The sequence below is a fragment of the Andrena cerasifolii genome, chromosome 9 (assembly GCF_050908995.1).
Source record: "Andrena cerasifolii isolate SP2316 chromosome 9, iyAndCera1_principal, whole genome shotgun sequence".
NCBI classification, from domain to species: Eukaryota; Metazoa; Arthropoda; class Insecta; order Hymenoptera; family Andrenidae; genus Andrena; species Andrena cerasifolii.
The window spans coordinates 9,669,694-9,687,579 of NC_135126.1; the positions used below are offsets into that span (position 1 = coordinate 9,669,694).

At 48.7% G+C, this 17,886-nt stretch overlaps 1 protein-coding gene across 4 annotated transcripts in view; it reads right to left on the reverse strand.

Annotated features, from left to right (window-relative positions):
- The window catches only part of LOC143373107 (uncharacterized), a 38,503-nt gene that overhangs the window by 13,355 nt on the left and 7,262 nt on the right, over nt 1–17,886 (reverse strand). The window lies entirely within an intron of this gene.

The following is a 17,886-nucleotide window of genomic DNA, read 5'->3' on the forward strand; positions in this document are numbered from 1 at the left end:
CGAGACAGTCAGACCGCTGGAATACCTTGCGGGGGTGGCAGTGATGGTCGGCGGTTTCAGCGTTTCCGATTGCTTCCCATCTCCCCCCAAGTTCATCCGTACCCAGGTAATTCTAAGGAGCAGGTAATTGAATATCCCGTTCCCAACCGATTCATCGATTACGCGAGCTCCACTTCTCGCAGTGGGGCGACCCGGAGCGCGGGATCTAAACGTATCAATATCTACCGGCGCCGCGACGAGTCCCGTCCCTTTCGGTGGAAAAGAAGCAAAACGCTCGGAAAATTCGCGGCAGCCCGACGACGTGGAATTACAGTAATCTCGCCGTTGACGCGGCTCACCTTCGCGAGTAATTGTACCGCAAAAATCGCCGTTTCAGCCTGCGGGGCAGCGAGAGGAACGCCCGGTTACCTTTGTTCGGTTCCCGCGAACTTTTTCCAGCCCGCTGCGAAATTAATGACCACACCTGGCGCGGCCCGTTGCTGGAGAGAGAGAACGAGCGGAGGAGTCGAGGCAAATTCCACGAGCAGACGGAAAAGACGAAAGGCAGAAAGAGGGGCGCAGAGGCGGGCCGAAGGTGGGAGAGACACTTTATGTTCCCTAATGACGACGGGAATCCATCTTGCCTCGGACATTGAAAAGATTACGCGCGGTATGAGGGGCCCGTCGCGGACTGTCGGATGCTGCAGGACACGAGGACGACACACCAGGTAAATGACAGTCATTAGAAAGAACGAGACGCTGGTTTAGAATGACTCCGCCTAGCCGTAGGGCTCCGCGCCTTCTGCCACGGCTGTCGTGCTCTTTTTGCTCGTCGAATGTTACCGAAGGCAAAAGGGAATTCCACCGTCTGCTCTTTCCTACGTACCTCCGGGGGGTTCGTCTTTTTAGAGCGCGCCTTCTGGGGGCAGAAAACGTCTGGCCGCGGACTCTTTAGAGCGCCAGAAGCTTTCTATTCCAGGCAATTTACATGCGACTGTTTACGCCGGTAATTACCGCTTTGCGTTACCACGGGCGCACTCGCAATTATTGGGGAATTACTAATTTCCATATCGGGCAGGGCGAAACAAGCAGAAAAACGGCGGAGCCGTGGGGAGGGCTGTGAGGAATGGTCGGAGCACGTAGAGTCGTTTCTGTGCACTTGCTCGATCTTTCCCGGACCTGGTTCTCGGATCGCCGATCCGACGGATAAGAGGAAAGTCCTACAGAAGAGGAGAGCCTCTTCTCTGTCGGCGCGATGGTGGCATACCTGTCGGCGACACCTACCAAGATTCCCAACATCTCCCCGGTAGGGATCACTGACGCGGAAGCCTCTCGTCAACGAGCTGTTAACGCATTTTTAACGCGGCCCCCGGTGACGTTCTTAAGGAAGTCGTAGTCGCTTTATCAAAGGGCGGCCTTTTTGAGACCTGGCGTCGGAAAATAGTCGCGCTCCCGTAGGTTGTTCAACAGCTTCTCGGATACTTGTGCCGCTTCTCGACAGCTCTGCAAACGCGTTCCCGTATCCTCGTTTGCGACTCCTCTAGGAGAAAGGTGCGAAGTCGAGAAGACTCCGAGTGTCGTTCGACGATCGTTCCATGTGCGACGTTCTTTAGCTATTCCTTTATAAATCGGCCCGAGATGGGAACTCGTCGATGACGCGGTGGCAGGAGCATCGGCGAGAATCCATGCCGACCCAGCCGTTGAAAAGTTTCAGTGCCCGGACGCAATCTCTTATGTAATCTCGAGGACAATGGACGCGCGTAGATTCTCGAGGAGGTTCTCGCGACAAGAAGCCAGGCCAACGATACAGACCGGCATACCGTTATTGTCGTCGATATCGCCGCTTAACGATCGAGCCACCAAAGTGTCACGACTGTTGCGTACTTCGTCCGCATCTTCGCACCTACCGGTAGCCTCTGTCTAAAACAGTTAACAACCTGACAACGAGCCTAACCCATGCCCCGGTCATCGCACAGTAGGTTGGGCGTCTATCATTTAAATACGCTTCGTTACTTACTGGATCTATGTCGAAAATAAGTAAATAGGTGTCCGAGCGTTTCTGCCAATGGGCCTTAATAATAAAGATATTTACATGTAAATTATGAAAAATTTCAGAGCGGCTGTGGGGTTTTAGTGGGTAAAAATGTCACGCTACCCTGGTGTCCGCGGGAGATTCCCTTCTGGAGGCGTCGAGGTGACTTTGGAAGATGTCTCCGTGTTAAAAAAAATTGTAAAAAATTTATAGAGTTATAAAAATTATAAATAAAGTAATTTATAAAAAAAATTATAAAGTTTTTTTTAACGTGGAGACATCTTCCAAAGGCACCTCGACGCCTCCAGAAGGGAATCACCCGCGGACACCAGGGTAGTGTGAGATTTTTATCCACTAAAACCCCACGGCCACTATGAAATTTTTAATAAGTTACATGAAAATATCTCTATTATTAAGACCCATTGGCAGAAACTCTCGGACACCTATTTACTTATTTTCGACATAGATCCATCGTGCCAAGGCTCATCAAATTCGATGCCTATCACATGGTGTCCTCCCCTTGATAATCACTAACATTGCTAGAGACATGATAATACTTTTCTCCCGCTCGAAGCATGGTCCAGGTCACCGTACATCGCCGCGGTTACCCGTTTCATATCCTACGGTTCTCACATTTTATGCCAACTCTCCGCCCGGACTGAGAAATCTCCTAGCGAACCAGCAGACGAGCGGGTCAATGCTTTACGACCGCGTTCCCCCATTTAATTTAACGTCCCGTCTACTTTCGGAGGGAAAGCGCAATTAACGAACGCTACGCGTTTCGACGAAATTATTTCGGTTTCTTAATACCCCCGTTGCCGCAACTCGCGTGTGGTAACCGCCCGGTTTCAATACATTCGAGAGTCGCGGCCGAGGAACGTCGACGGAAGCAGCGACTCCAGTTCCTCGCGGTTCGCACGTTTAATTCCAGTCCGAATCCTCGCTGCAAACAGACACGCTCGGTGTGATTGCGGGGCAACGTGTTGCCCCTCCGCCGAACAGCTGTACCTGCGGAACAATTACCAATGCTCGAGACGCACCGCGCTCGAATACCGATCGCGTTCGTGCGCGCGTAAACGTAACGGAGTAACAGGACACTGGAATCGTCGCGCCGAAATTCCATTCACGCTCTGTGATAATTGGGGGCCGGGGTATAGACTATAGAGACACGAAAAACAGTGCTCGAAGGGTGTGTAGTACCTTTCCAAGAGGAATACTCGAACCTCTTACAGGAAGGCGCGTGCAAGTAATCGCCAGCGCGGTTATTGACTCGTTTGAAGTTTCACCTTCTATCCGTCCTTTGCTGGCCGCCCGTGACACGGGTTTCGCGGATAATTATTCGAGCTTACAAGGAAACATATTGAACCCGCACACGCGGGGTGAAAAGACGGGGTGGAAAGAGCTCCTAAAGTCGGGGGTCGCAAACATATTTTCTGAAGTGTTCTGAAATTTTCTAAAAATTTCTTTCTATTGCTTTATTGCCATGTCTTTTTGTGTAAGTGGATTTTATTTCCGTCAAATAAACTACTACTGTTATTATTATTAGGAACTGAGCAGGGAGCTGGATTCGTCTTTAAAAATCTCACACTTTAAAAAAATTTGTCCTACGCCTAATAGTTCTCGACATACTCCAGAAAATATAGAAAATTTTCTAAAAATTTCTTCCTATTGCTTTATTGCCATGTCTTTTTGTGTAAATGGATTTTATGTCCATCAAATAAACTATTATTATTATTATTATTATTAAGAACTGAGCAGGGAGCTGGATTCGTCTTCAAAAAACTTACACTTTAAAAAAATTTGTCCTACCTCTAATAGTTCTCGAGATACTCCAGAAAATATGTTTTCGACCCCCAACTTCAGGGGCTGCTCTCACTGCTTAAACACAGTCGATTGCCGATTAGCAAAAAAATACAAATCTACAGAGTCTCGTCAAAATCGGCGTGAGCGGGTTCTACGTGTTCCCCTGTTAGATCGGTTGCACGCGGCTTCGAAGGGATGCCCGGAACGTCCAGCTCGCTAACAATGCAGAGAAAGTCGACGCGAGCTGCAGGGAACATGGAAAGACACGCCCTGACGAGTATTCTCGTCCTTTCGAGCCTCGTTCCCTGCTTCGCATTAGATCGCGAACAGAAGACGCCGGGTCACGATCGCTGCCTCGAAAGCTGCGATACTTTCCTTTTTATTCGACGATCCCTGGGGAATGCTCGAGCACCACCTCAGCTGGTCGAGTTACCGTAACCGTGGACTTTATAACGATCGGGTGTATTAATTACGATGCAAACGCGTGGAGAAGGTGCGCTGCAGCAACGATACGGTTCTTTCGGGCCACTCTGTTTCCAGCTGGTGGGAACAGTTACGACTCCACGAATCGAAATCGTCGCTCGAATCAATCGATCAATTTTACTGCAGCCGCGATTTCTCTTAGACCCCTTAGCTGAAGCCTTTCAATCCACAGAATTGCTAGCAAACTGACAGCAACGCCGATATCGAAGTTCCTCTAAAGAACTCCCCTCCACCGCAAAGTTGTTTCGTGAATGAAGCGGCCCATTGCGTAAGAACTGGACAAACCTCGCGGCGAAAGACAGATTATCGCTGATTACCATGGAATAACGATGATATCTGCCGGTCCGTAATTGACGTTCCGTGTTTCTGCGCCGAGTTCCCCCGATTACAAGAATTTTATCCACCGTCGTCTCTCTTCTTACGGTTACGTACGAACCACGTACGCGAGTGTAATTAACGGTAAACGGCAATTAGCGGCAAGACCGAGTAAACTCGTACTTCAAGGAGACGTAATTCCGATTCTGCCTTCGTTGCAGTCGATATCGATGCCGAGCGTCGCGATCGTGGCCACCTGAGTACACATCTCGCAGCCCCTTCTAAATTCACCTATCTCGAAAGAAACGTTCAATAGCGTAATTCCCTCGCGTGATACGAGAAACGGGTATAATATATCGCCCGGGGCGAGGGGAGGCCGCGCGTCGGCAATCTCCCCGGGGAGAATGAAATTTCAATGTTACTCGATTGTGCCCGCTAATTGCCCATGATCGGGGAGCAGCGTAATTGAAATCGCCAAGTGTATTCAGCAGGAAATTGCGGTCGTTCCGACGGCGCGGCGTCCGAGGAGCCTGTTATCGTGGATCACGCACCGCGTTACCATTTCTACAGTAAAATTCGTATTCGTCACGGCCGAATTGCTGGCTTAACTACGCCCGAGCCTGCAGCAGCCCGGAGGAGCACTTGAGAGCGAGCCAGCGCGTGGAGGGAAGAGAGAAGCAAAAGGGCAACGCTTCGGAGTCGGGCGTGTTCCGCGTTTTCTTCCCTTCACGCGCCACCGAACTCGTTCCATTCGATCCCGAGAATCCGCGGCTTTGATCGATCTATCTCCTCTCCTGCCCGAGGTCGTTGATCTTACGCGCGACTCACAGTTTTCCCTCTACGAAAGTTTAGGGATTCGCGCGTCGCCGAGGTATCGTCGCGCAGCGATCTCTTCATCCCGGCCACTTTTTCGCTAATCGTCCACGAGGTGAGTGAAAAATTACACAGCGCGGCGGACCGTCGGCGGAGTCGATAAACCGGATATCGCTGATCAAAGAATGGAATTACTGTAATCAAGTTTCCCCTGCATCCTTTTATTTCCCATTAACTCGATATCGAACGAGCCGGGTCTGCTGGCCTTGAGATATTTCCAATATTCTCGCTTATTGGATGTGCCCCGGCAACGGGGAGAGCTGGGAGGGCCGGCCGCGGAAAAGTACGAACGCTTTAAAGTTCAGCGGATCGTTGTGTTCCGGCCTGCGACTTTAATGAGCGCACAAGGCAGCCGCGGATATGAAATGGATCTCGACGTCTGCTTTTAAGGGGTCACGCTCAGTCAGTAGGCTGAGAAAAGAGTGGTCTTTGGGAATTTTTTACTCAAAAGCTATAACACGTTTCTCAAAAAATCCTTTTTCCTTTTAAGGATTGCGTCTAGTACCGTGCATCGTAATTTTTTTATTTCAAAATATTTATCAATAACTAAATTATTGCCCATCACTCGAAGGTTCTCTAAAAAAAGGCTTCTGCGGTGATCACTGCTGCTCGAAAGTCGATCATGTAAAATAAAAAATTCAAAAGAATTTACTTATTATATTATACTATCCAGTATTTGAACGAAGGATTTCTTTATCCGATGCTTAGTTTTCTTTTAATTGACGAAAATCAGGCACGATTTATGATAAAAATTTAAACTTTTACTTTAAACATCAGCCCTTTTTCCCCAATCAATATTTCGAAAAATCCTTCGTTCAAATACTAGATAATATGATATAATAAGTAATTTCTTTTGAATTTTCTAGATGATCGACTTTCGAGCAGCAGTGGTCACCGCAGAAGCCTTTTTTAGAGAACCTTCGAGTGATGGACAATAGCTTAGTTATTGATAAATATTTTGAAATAAAAAAATTAAGATGCGTCGCGCACTATCGAGGTTTATTCTCCGCGTAAGTTGAAACGGACGGAGAAAAGGAACGACCGAGGCGAGCCGAGCGTTTGAAACGCGTCCACTGTCCGATCATGATAAACGACCCGAGCGATCGATCAAAGCGCGGTGACTCTATCCCGCGAGGGAAAGAAGAATGCCCCGGGTCGTTTTGTTTCCGCGATTCTTTTGGTACGTTAACGATTTACGGGCCTCGCTACCGGTTTCTTTCTCGCCGTCACTGGCAGAGTGCGAGAGACCATCGAGAGACGCGAGGCGGAGGAGCGACGACGTCGCTGGTTGCCGTGTCTGCGGTGAACGGTAACGGTGATCATCCGACAGCCATAAACTTTCAGCTCGTCCCTAGGCATCCGATTACGAAGCTTAATACCGCACAATGCCGATGGAATGGCAAATAATTCCTTCGCCGCCTATAACGGGAACGCTCGCCTAGATCATTTTCGCGGGCCTCCACTGTTGCCACCGCGCGGCGTCTCCCCCGGCCTCCTCGAAATTTCATGAAATGCAAATTTATTCCAGCCGCGGGGCAAACGTTTCCTCGTTACCTCCGAGCTTCGTTCTTCAACCAATTTCTGCTTATTACGTGGAAAGCGTGCGCAGCTCGAGTAGCTTTCGTAGCCGCGCTCGTGACTCGTTAGCGAATTTTCGTTGCCCCGTCCCCGGCCTTCAGGAGCTCGCGTTTTCCATCGAACAACGGGGAACGTCGACGCGCGTAATTCATTCGCGCGGAATCGGCCCGCCTTATTTTATTCCACGGCCGATTCTCTGCGCGGAGATTAGAGGAGAGAGAATCGGTGTTGCGCGCAACGCGAGCACCGTGTCACTGACCATTCGCGTCTTTTACGAAACGCAAGATTCACTTTCACGCCGGTGGGAAAGTATGTAACGCGTGACGGCAGATGGTATCTGCCGCTTGATTTTTCTTACGCGGTCCGTGGCGAATAATTAAGGACGGTGATTTCGCCGGGACCTGTACCCCGATGGCTCCCTGCGACGATGGATCTCCCGACGTTTCGTGATTCGGCTCGGTGCTCCGCGAAGTAGGTGATCGAGCCGCGGGTGAGAGGGAGAAGATATCGTTGTCGAGGGTTCATAAATCTTCGACGACAGAAGTGCACGCCCCCGTATTTATTTTTATTATGTCAGGAGGGATCATACGTATCGGGTACAGATAAGATCAGGACGGCCGGGCGCGTGATCGATGAGACCTGAAGACCAATAAATCCTTCAACCCGATCCTCCGGCTAGAATTCTCCCCTTTTGTCTCCACCCCTCGCCTCGGTTCCCCCTAGCTGTCGGTATTCGAATCGACAGGCGCGCGATCGTTGACATATGGCGGTCCGCTTGAAAAGTATCCGCCGAGGAAGCGCGACTCGGGCAAGAAACGCGTGCGTGCACTTCGGCGAGGACGATGTGTGTCAGCGGGTCACCGGCACCCATTAGCGGCAAGCAACTTCGATGTTTAGCTACCGGTTATCAGCCTCGTAACGTCCCCCTAATTGGAGTACAACTGAGCCGCGAGTCGAACTATCTAGCGGTCGCTTAACGCGAGCCATCGGTAAAATTCAACGCCTCCGCGGGGATAACTTTCACCGCGGTGGATCCGGCCGCATCAACCTCGAACGCCCTACAAGTTTCTAGAAACTTCAATTACACCGTGAGGTAGGTAGGTACAGCTTCCCTCGCGCAACCACTTTCGTTTAAGAACTCCCTAAACGCACTTTCGTCAAGCGTATGGCTCGCCCGACGACGGACGCGACCGCAGCGGACCCGCGACTTTCCAAGTCGATGGCGCGGCGTTGAGGCGAAAAAAAGAACGCCCGGCTGGAAATTGCACGACCCTGATCGGTACGTCGACCCTTGTCGATAAATTGCTCGGGGAAAGAAATCGAGACGTTTAATCGCTCTTGTTCAATTTTCACGCGGCCGCCCGAGGTATCTAGCGCGGTCGAGCGACTCGTCGCGCTACTAATTGCAGTCGTTTTGCTTACAGTCCACTCGGACACGCCGCGCTTTCTAAATCAACGTGGGGCAATGGAACGTCGCGCGTGGCGGCGAATTGGCAAATTGCGGGTATAGAAGGATCCTGGAGCTCGTTACTTCCTCTTCTCCAACGTTCCAACGTTGGAGAAGAGTCTTCGGAGAATCGTATTCCAGAGTGAAGCTCCACCTGGATTTCCCCCCAGCCAGAAATTACAGATGGATTAAGGGGTTACCTACCGCCAGGAGGTAGAAAAAGAATCGAATTTTTGGGAATTTATTTCAGAAAGTACGTGCATATTTTTATGCAATGGCTTTTGTATTCAGATGAAGGACACTTTACCAGGTTACTATATTATGTTTTGGTATAAAAATATTTAGTTATTGCAAAATTACAACTGATTTCCCGGAAGCTGTTTTTAGACTGGTGACCACGATTTCTCCAAAACCGCTTCACCAATATTTCTGAAACTTTGTACGTTTAAGTGTACGTAGGTAACCCCTTAAGGGGAGGCCACTGTAATGATCTGAAAAGTAACGGTGTTTTCGGGATTTTTTTTCAACCAAACAACGCAAGTAAACCTATGTATTGCTTAGTATAGTTAATATATACATATCGAAGGGTAAAAAAAATATTTTTTCAATCAAATTCATAAATCGGTTTCCAGTATACTCTTCGTCAAAATTTGCGCTGCGGCAAAATCGTGCTTGTCGCGTTGTCAGTGCCCAGGCCATATGGTTAATCCGAATTCAAAAAGACAAAAATATTTAGAAACTAAAAGCCTACGTTTATCACGTGACGATCAAAAAAAGTCAATTTCGCAAAAGAATACAAAATGGCAGACCACTGAAAAAAATTCCTCTTTTGCGGTAAAGATGTTGATAAAAAAAAATAGGAGGCCTTTAATTAAAAAAAAAAAATTATCGTCACGTAGTAAAGACGGGTTTTTCGTACAATAAAATGTCCTTGCTGGTATCAATTGGACGTATAGTTTTCTCTGTATACTGTCAACGCGGTTGAAAAATGTAATTCTGAGAAAAACGCGTTCAAAGTTTCGCTCGGCTCACTCGCGCGCTTTGCACCGCTTCACGGAAAACACTATACCCCCGTGAATTTTACGACTTTCTTCATAAAATTTGCAGAGATCATTCTTCAAACGTACGTCTTTCAGAAAATATGAAAAAAAATAGTGTTTCCCCGATTTTTTACAGTGGTCGCCCTCCTTAATCCACCAGATTTGCTCGCAAGGTTTTCCGCAAAACCGCAGGCCACCTCCGCCGTCCACGCTTTCTATCGTTATCCGCGCTCCCCGTCTCGCTATCGGGCAATTGCCTCCATCAGCATTTCCACCGGGCTGCGAGTTTTTCCCCAAGTGAAAGTCGCCGCCCGGTGTTCCGTCCGATTTTAACAACCGCCGAAGAAGCGCGCCGATGAACCTCGTTAGCCCGAAGCTCGATCTTCCGTTCCACGGCCCCAGGGAACCGAGGCTCTTCTACTTCGTTCGACGCGTTACACGCGCTGGTTCGATGCGCGCGCTGCGTTCGCCGGAGGTGCCCGCGGAAATTAATTGTTCGGAACTACAGTTATGCATGGAATCTGTGTCAGGACGCGGTATAAATTTTAACGCTCTAATATGATCGCAGAGCGACATTTGTAGGTAAGATGGTCAAGCGATACGTGGTCGTGTATGGGCGAAAAAAGAAAAGAAAAAAAAAAAGAGCGGGCGCGTGCACGGCCATTGCTCCTGCGACTAATTAAACCGCGGAGGCTAAATAATCGCCCGCGGATCGGGTAACCTGCCGCCGCAGGTAATCCTCGGCGATGTTATAAAATCAACGGCAACCGGCGTCTCCTTTTACGCCTAATGGCGGACGGATCTTAATTTAAGTACCGGCAGCGCGGTTTTCTCCGGTCGGTCTTATATGGAAAGGAAAGTTCCAGGCGTGAATTCGTCGATCCAAGTTCTCCGGGCTAGAATGTGTGCGCACGTAACCCTTCCAGCAGATCCGAGAGTACCGAGGGCGTTACGTAACGCGGCGCGCGTCACGCGCAACGATAGCGGCCGCTTGTAATCGCGGTGCATAATGCGCGATGCAATCGCGCGAATTCGATTCAGTCGCCGTACTCCGGGGGCCCCGTTCTCAAGATCATCGACCCCATTACGTGACATAACTTCGCCTTGGTGGCTGGTGTCCTTTCGAAATTCATTAATCCGCGATCCGTCGGTGCCAGTGACGTCCCGAACGATTCCGTGCGCCACTTCGGAATAGGACTGCCAGCGGCTGGCTTCGAACCGCGACACCTCTGCATACACGCGTACCATTGACACGTAAAGATCACGGGTGCCGGCGACTTTCTCGCGCCAAAGGGAACGCGGCTGTTTACCCACATGGATCATAAACAGTTAGCGCAGGAAAGGTGTGAGCCGACCTTTGCCGATTGCCACGAAAACATCGCACTCCACTTCGGCGAATCCGCCGAACCGTGCGCGACTGCCGACCTCCTTCTCGCCGCTCCTTTAATTACCAAAGGTCTTTAACTTGCTGCAATCGGGTCGCCCCAATTTTCAGCAACGCACCCTGCCCGTAAACAAAGGGGCGACGCGATTGCTCGCAACTAATACAAGCGCGGTCGTTAGCAACTACTTAGGGAACGCGTGAGAGCACGAGGCGAGCGTTATCATCGGAGCGATTGGCCCACCGATGGAATAACTCCGCGCACAACCTGTGCCTCTCATCTGTACGACGCAACGACAATTCCACCACCGCTAATGGCGCCGCGGCAACGTAACCGCCGAGCGAACATTTTTCAATGACCTTTCCCATGACACAAGTGCGCGAACTCGCTTCAACCTGGGGATAAATGATCGCCCGGGCGTCTGCTGGTACGCGCGTTCGCACACCTTCGCACACCCTCGCCGAGTAACTCATTGATACGGGATGATCGTTCACTTCGATCTGACGAGTGCTGTCTATTATTTCGGTTCACCGCCTACAGCTGCAGTGCGTTGTCATTGACAAACTTGGAGATCTAGAATGCCCTGTCCACCCTGAAATTTAAGAGGAAAGGTGAAAGAAAGGAACAGGGTGGACTGCCGCCTCGGAGAAGCATCGTTTGCCGGAGCGTTGCCTCAGCAATTGAGCCATCGTGGTAATCGACAGATTTCTCTTGCCCAAGACTAACGCGCGAGAATAATGATCGGCGGCGAGAAATTTGTGGGAAGGGTTCTCCGGGCAGCATCCAAAGAATATTGCTTAGGAAAATGACGCCGATTGGGATCGCTGGATCGACGACTTTATTGTAGGCGATCGCGAGATGGAAAAATCTTGTGGCATTCACTTGGGAATCGGTGGTGTACGCGCGGTGGGGCAAAAAACACGCGTGTAGAAAGGACGAAAGAAGGAGGGAGGGAGGGCCCCCGTGTGTTTGCTTCACTTCCACGAGAGGTTAGCCGCGACGTAACAGGCATCGCAATCCCTAATTATGCAACCGTCTCCTTCGTCTTCTTTCATCCCAGCCGTATCTCGCTGTGTATATTCTCCGGGCTCCCTCGCCAAGGCAGCGTGAGTTTTCTCACGCACCTGAGTTTCCGAATGCCGGTGCCGCGGCATTTCCAGCGTCTCGCGTGCTATTTAGCGCCCGGTTGCCGCATCGGGTGCAATCTAGTCACGAAGGGCGCTATTTTCCTGCCTGTTAAGCGTTTCCGATTACGTGGCGCGTCTCTTCGCTCCACCTGCTCCTCCGCGAGAACGCGTATCGGGGAGGAAGCGCCTTCGTTTCTCGCCACGGACACGTTTCATTAATCGCGGCAGTACGGAAGCACTGCTGCTGAGTTCGAATATCCTTCTTGACCTCCGGAGATTATTATATGTCGTTACAGAAATTTCAGCGGCTAAAATAATCTGGAATATAAATTTACCAGCATATTTCTGCATATTCTGATTAATAGTACGCGTGTACAGAGCAACAAAGACGAGAGAAACTTGTATCCGCGGGCGATTAAAAATTTGATAATACTTACGCGCATGCGTGGCGATCGCGTTAGAGTTTACACTATTTAGGTATACTGGATTATTGGGCCAACTGACATTCGGTCCCTGCGCTTTGCCGCGCGTAAACAATTTTCCTGTCGTTCGGTTCCGTGTCGGATTTCGCGTGCGCAGTTACGGGGACGATAAGGATCACGCTCGTGTCTCGTGTTTCCACGTCTCGATTGACATTGAATCGCGTGCAAGGACAACACGCTCCTTGGAATTTCCTTGAAGGCTAGTTCGCGTTTCGATCGCCGCGTTGAGGTTATGTCTGCTGGCGACTATGTATCATCTACGCTCGAGAGGGATATTACACGCTCCCCCGGAATGCAGTGGCTGAAAAGGATAATGCTCGATGGAGAAGGCTTCGTTACTCGCAACCACGCACCAGGGTAAGGCAGGACAAGGCAGTACTGGGCAGAACGCCATGATCGACGATCGATGGACGGGGTCCGGTGAAAGAAGCATGGCAAGGGTAAGTCAGAAAGCATACCCTGCGTCGATATCTGTACGCTTATAAACCCACTTCTAACTTGAGCAACAACAAGTTCTACCGCGAAAAGATCGCGCGTTTTCATGGGAAAGTGAGGCGCGATGTTTCCACGCGAGCGAATGTTGCGCGTTCCTTGACGCTCGTTTTGCAACGCCTCAAATATTCGCGATATTTATTGCCTCCTCGAACGGTCAACCGTCGACTGAAAAGTTGGGCTTATGAATACAAATGACGCTTGCAATGAATCAAAATTTATGGACGGTTCGTTAGACGTTCTGTAGCCCTCCGAAGAAGCTTCTTTACCCTAAGTCGACCGCTGCGCCGCGCGCCGATCTAGATGCATAGGTTAAGTGGGTTTCTTTTCGTTGGTTTTGCCGTTGCAACAATCGCCCCGGCTAAGTGGTTCAGCCTTGACTGGGTAATTGTAAACAAATGAGGGTGATCGACCTGCGTGAGAGCCTCGAGAGTCACTCTCAGAATTCTTATTGGCAAGGGTATTCGAGCGCCTCGCTGTGAAGTAGGCGACGCATGTCGTTCGCGTTGCGATTAATCTCGTTCGACGATCGTTACGCGCGCTTCACGCTCCTGTTACGGGGCCCCGCTTGCGTCGTCGTTGAAAAGCAGAGACAATGCGTCCGTTGCGCAACTCCGGGCACGATTAGCTGGAAAACTTTCGAGGCAGAAAAGTGCAGGCTAGGGGGCTCGTAACGAGAGAATCTCAGAATTGTCCTGGCTCGGGTGTCCCGCTGCGAAAACGGAACAGATGTTCTCGTGCTGTCGCCTTCATGGGCATATATAGACGGAGCGTTATATATCTGACGCAGCATATAACAATGACGTTATGTATCTACGAGGGATACTTATAGTCTGATTTTCGAGAGTTGAGACCTGAGGCGGATCCCTCGGACGAAGCGTGGTTAAGGAGGAACCGAATGGTACGCTACGGATTGCGTGCGGCGTAGCGTACCATTGGTTCCTCCTTAACCACGCTTCGTCCGAGGGATCCACCTCAGGTCTCAACTCTCGAAAATCAGACTATAGTCGAAAAGGTTAGGTATACTTATACATACATTCAAAATTTCGTAAATCATGTAGGTTATATATATTTAACAAAATTAGTAAATATAATGAAGCTTTTTTTTTAAATAAAATCGTATTTATAGATATTTGCAATAATAGTTATATTTTTAAAGATTTTGTAAGCTTAAAAAGAATATAATGTAAATTGCTGATATAAATTCGTACATACATAAATATAATTAATATGCATAAATAATTAAATAGTAAAATAGATATATATATATAAGATAGATATCTATATAAAAAATAATTTATATACTAATATCATATTTAAGCATCTATTTATACATAAATTATTGATTATATATATTAAGTTGTTTATTTATTTATATCAATAATTTATATATAAATAGATGCTTAAATATGATATTAGTATATAAATTATTATATAAATTATATATATATATATATTATCTATATTATACTATATATATATATAAAAATAATTTATATACATATAAATATATATATATATATATAATATTATATAGATAATCTATATTTGCACAACCGCTTACTACGCAATAAAAGTCATTGTTACACTCAGTTAATGTATGATTATTATATACCACGACCACTACGACGCTTTAGAACAGCAACAGTGGTTACACCCGCGAAGATGTTCGAATTTAATCGGGAAAGCCTCTGTTACAGACTCGCTTTCATCATCTAATATCCTCGTGGAATTCGAACGCAAGGTAAATTCGAGCGGCTTTCTTCCCGGCTGTTATTCAGAAAAGAGAAATCTGAATACCAAATTGTTGCGAATCAATCGCGCGTTATTTACAATGGAAACGGCACCGCGATAAATCCCGCGCACCAGGCGGGGCTCCGAGACGCTAGCAGGTAGCCGCGGACGAGAAAGTCGTCCTTGAGACACTGTTTACTTATGATAAGCCCGGATAAACCCGTTCGGTAGGAATCTGCGCAAAATCCGTTGATATCCTGCAAATCCACCTCCGATAGAAATCGACAGTCCTCGGAATCCGACTTCGCGGATTGGCTCGCCGGGTGCGCCATCGCGTGCTACCGCCGACTGCATCCCACTTTCGATAATCGCCCGTAGTAAAAATCCAGACGGTTTTTCCGGCGATCCGACCGCGACCGTCTCAACGGCCGGCAGATACGCGGGAGAAATTCACCGTTCGTGCCGGCCTCGTTGTAATTTGCGACTGTAAACTATAACTTTCACTGGGCACTTTCATTGCTTCTGTCCAAAGAGCGGCCATAGGCTTCGTCGTTGAATTATACGCGCGGACCGTTATTGTCATCTGTTTCGCTCGAGCAGAAGCGAGAGACAGTGGTATCGCAATTACGCGCGATAAAACCTACGCGGGCTGTTCCTTCGCGGACACGTGCGTGTTCGCAGAAGGCGAACGGTTACAAAATCAGTGGACGCGGCTGCAGTTACGATTCTAACCACTCGTAAACTTAATGAACGATGTTTCACCTCGCTCGCTGCCTTATTACAGCCCTGGCATCCAACACTCGGTACGTAGTAAACTCGACGATGCATTTCATCGACGCCACGCTTTCGACCAACTTTCATATAAAATTCCGATTTTAATAGTTCGACTGCTGGAATAAAACGAATAAAGTCCCCTTCGTTACAGATAGACCACGGGGATATCGTTGGGTCGATTGTCTGGATCCTAGGCGAGAGACCACTCCATCGATTCGGATCGAACAGGTTGCTGTTCGAATAAAAGCGTCCAATAAATTGTCCCGGATGGTCTGTTATTGGAAAGAGGATTTAGCCCGTCTACGGACCACCGCATTCCTGAATATTCAGCTCCGAATGTCGGAGGGAATGCTCGATCGAGTAACGCGATGTCTTCTTGGGCCGAGCGCATACCGGCGCACTGTACGCGATCGAGCCTGGCCGTGTAGATACACGCGCGGCTACGGCCGGTCGAGATAATCGCGCGCGCGGCGACTTCTTAAAGGACGACGTATCTCCACACTAAGCCAATTTAAATACCTTTCCGCGGTGCATAGTGGCTTCTTTTCCTAGGCCGGCTGGAAGCCCGCTTCGGCGGGGCCGTGTAATTATACGCGGGTTAATAATGACTTACGAACTGCGAGGGGCCTTCGTTCGTTTGTTTAGTGCCACCGATACGTGGCACTCCGCGCTGCCGGCCACGACGCTGTTCCATTAAATTGCATCGCGCTAATCTACCGAGCGCTCTCTGCGCGCCGCAATTCCGCTGGCCGAGATTCTTCTCCATGGCCAGCGAGAAATTTTCCCACGTCACCAGCAGCAAGCCCTTCGTCGATCGCTGATAACAGCGTTCAATCTTCCATTCGTCCCCAAGAAAAGAGACTTCTTTGGCTGGAGACGCAGGAGCGTGGGAGTTGGAGCATCAACCCCTATTGTCTTCTCTGTACGGTTAAATACTTTTACCCGTTCCTCGGAACCTCCTTTGTTCATCTATCCTCGCTAAATCACCGAGCATAGATACCTGAATCTTGCCTCGTACTTCACACCCGCGTGCTTAAAGTACCCTTGCGTTTATTTTTCGAGCACCTGGACTCGAGGGCAGATTACTGCCCTCTTTAGTTAGAATGTCCTATCTAACATTTTGAAACAACCGAGAGAACTGAAGTTTTATCGTTTACTTTGTACCGTCCTTATTTTCCTTCATTTAAATTAAAACATGTCATTATTTCGTAACAGACTAATATAATTTTTTGTAATAGGTGTACCGGTAGGTGATGTATTATTACCGTACCAATTGATTAATTGTTTTAGATAGGATATTATAACCATTTGGAAATAAGTTAGGTTAAATACATTACACTGTTTATAAATCTTTACGAAGCACGTAGAGTTTTCTAACTTTACTAAAAAGGTAAAAGACGCGTGGAACTTCAAATATTTCAACATACCTCGAAAAATGAAAAAATGCTAGATAGGACAGTTTAACTGAGGAGTCTAAATCTATCGTTCCCTTTATCGGTCCGCACGAGGTTGTTGTAACTCCTCCCTGTTTGTTTGAATGCAAATGTCGCCGATAAGCTCGCGCTCTATTAACGAGATATGCGAGCGCACGCGCTGCGGCCAGTAATGACTTTGTTGTAGCGGAAAGTGCGACTATCGCCCAAGTTCGCGTAACCGCGCATTACGCTCGTCTTTCGAGGTCCCCCATTAGCGAATATCGCTGACGCGGTTCACCCGACGGACCCTTTAAAGAGTAATTGCGAGCGTCGGGCAAACGTGGTTAAACGCGGAGCAATTTGAAGCTTGTAATATCAAGTATTAATACCGGGAATCATTACAGGGAAGAGAGTTATTAAGAAAGCCGTCTCATTTTTTACGCCGATGCGTGCAATTTCGCGGGCCCGGCGACGGGTGCACCGGGCCACTATCGCACCGGCCTACTCGTTTTTCCTGGAAAGCGGCGCAAGTAGGGCGTCCGTGGCCGTGGTCCCTTTATTCTCCTCCGTACAATCTGAACTCGAAGGCAGCGAGATTTCAGGCGTGTAAACACTGGGAATCGCGTCTATCCCTTATCCCTCCCTGCGCGTTTCTATGAAAAGACCATTCCAGAGGGACATATCCATATGGATGTCGTTGAAATCTCCATTCAGCGCACGGGTCGTATATTTCGCCCGTCGTTTCAGAATGTCCCCGGAAATCGTCGATGCGATCGTCGCTCGTCCTCGTCGCTCCCCTCGGATCGATGGAGAAGGTGCGCGTTTGTAAAAAAAAATTCCCTCTCCCTCGAGGAACCAGAGACCCGTCCGACTTTTCTGCCTCGCCTCGCTAGAGGCGAAATTAAGGTCGTCTCGAATTCGTAGCGTGGT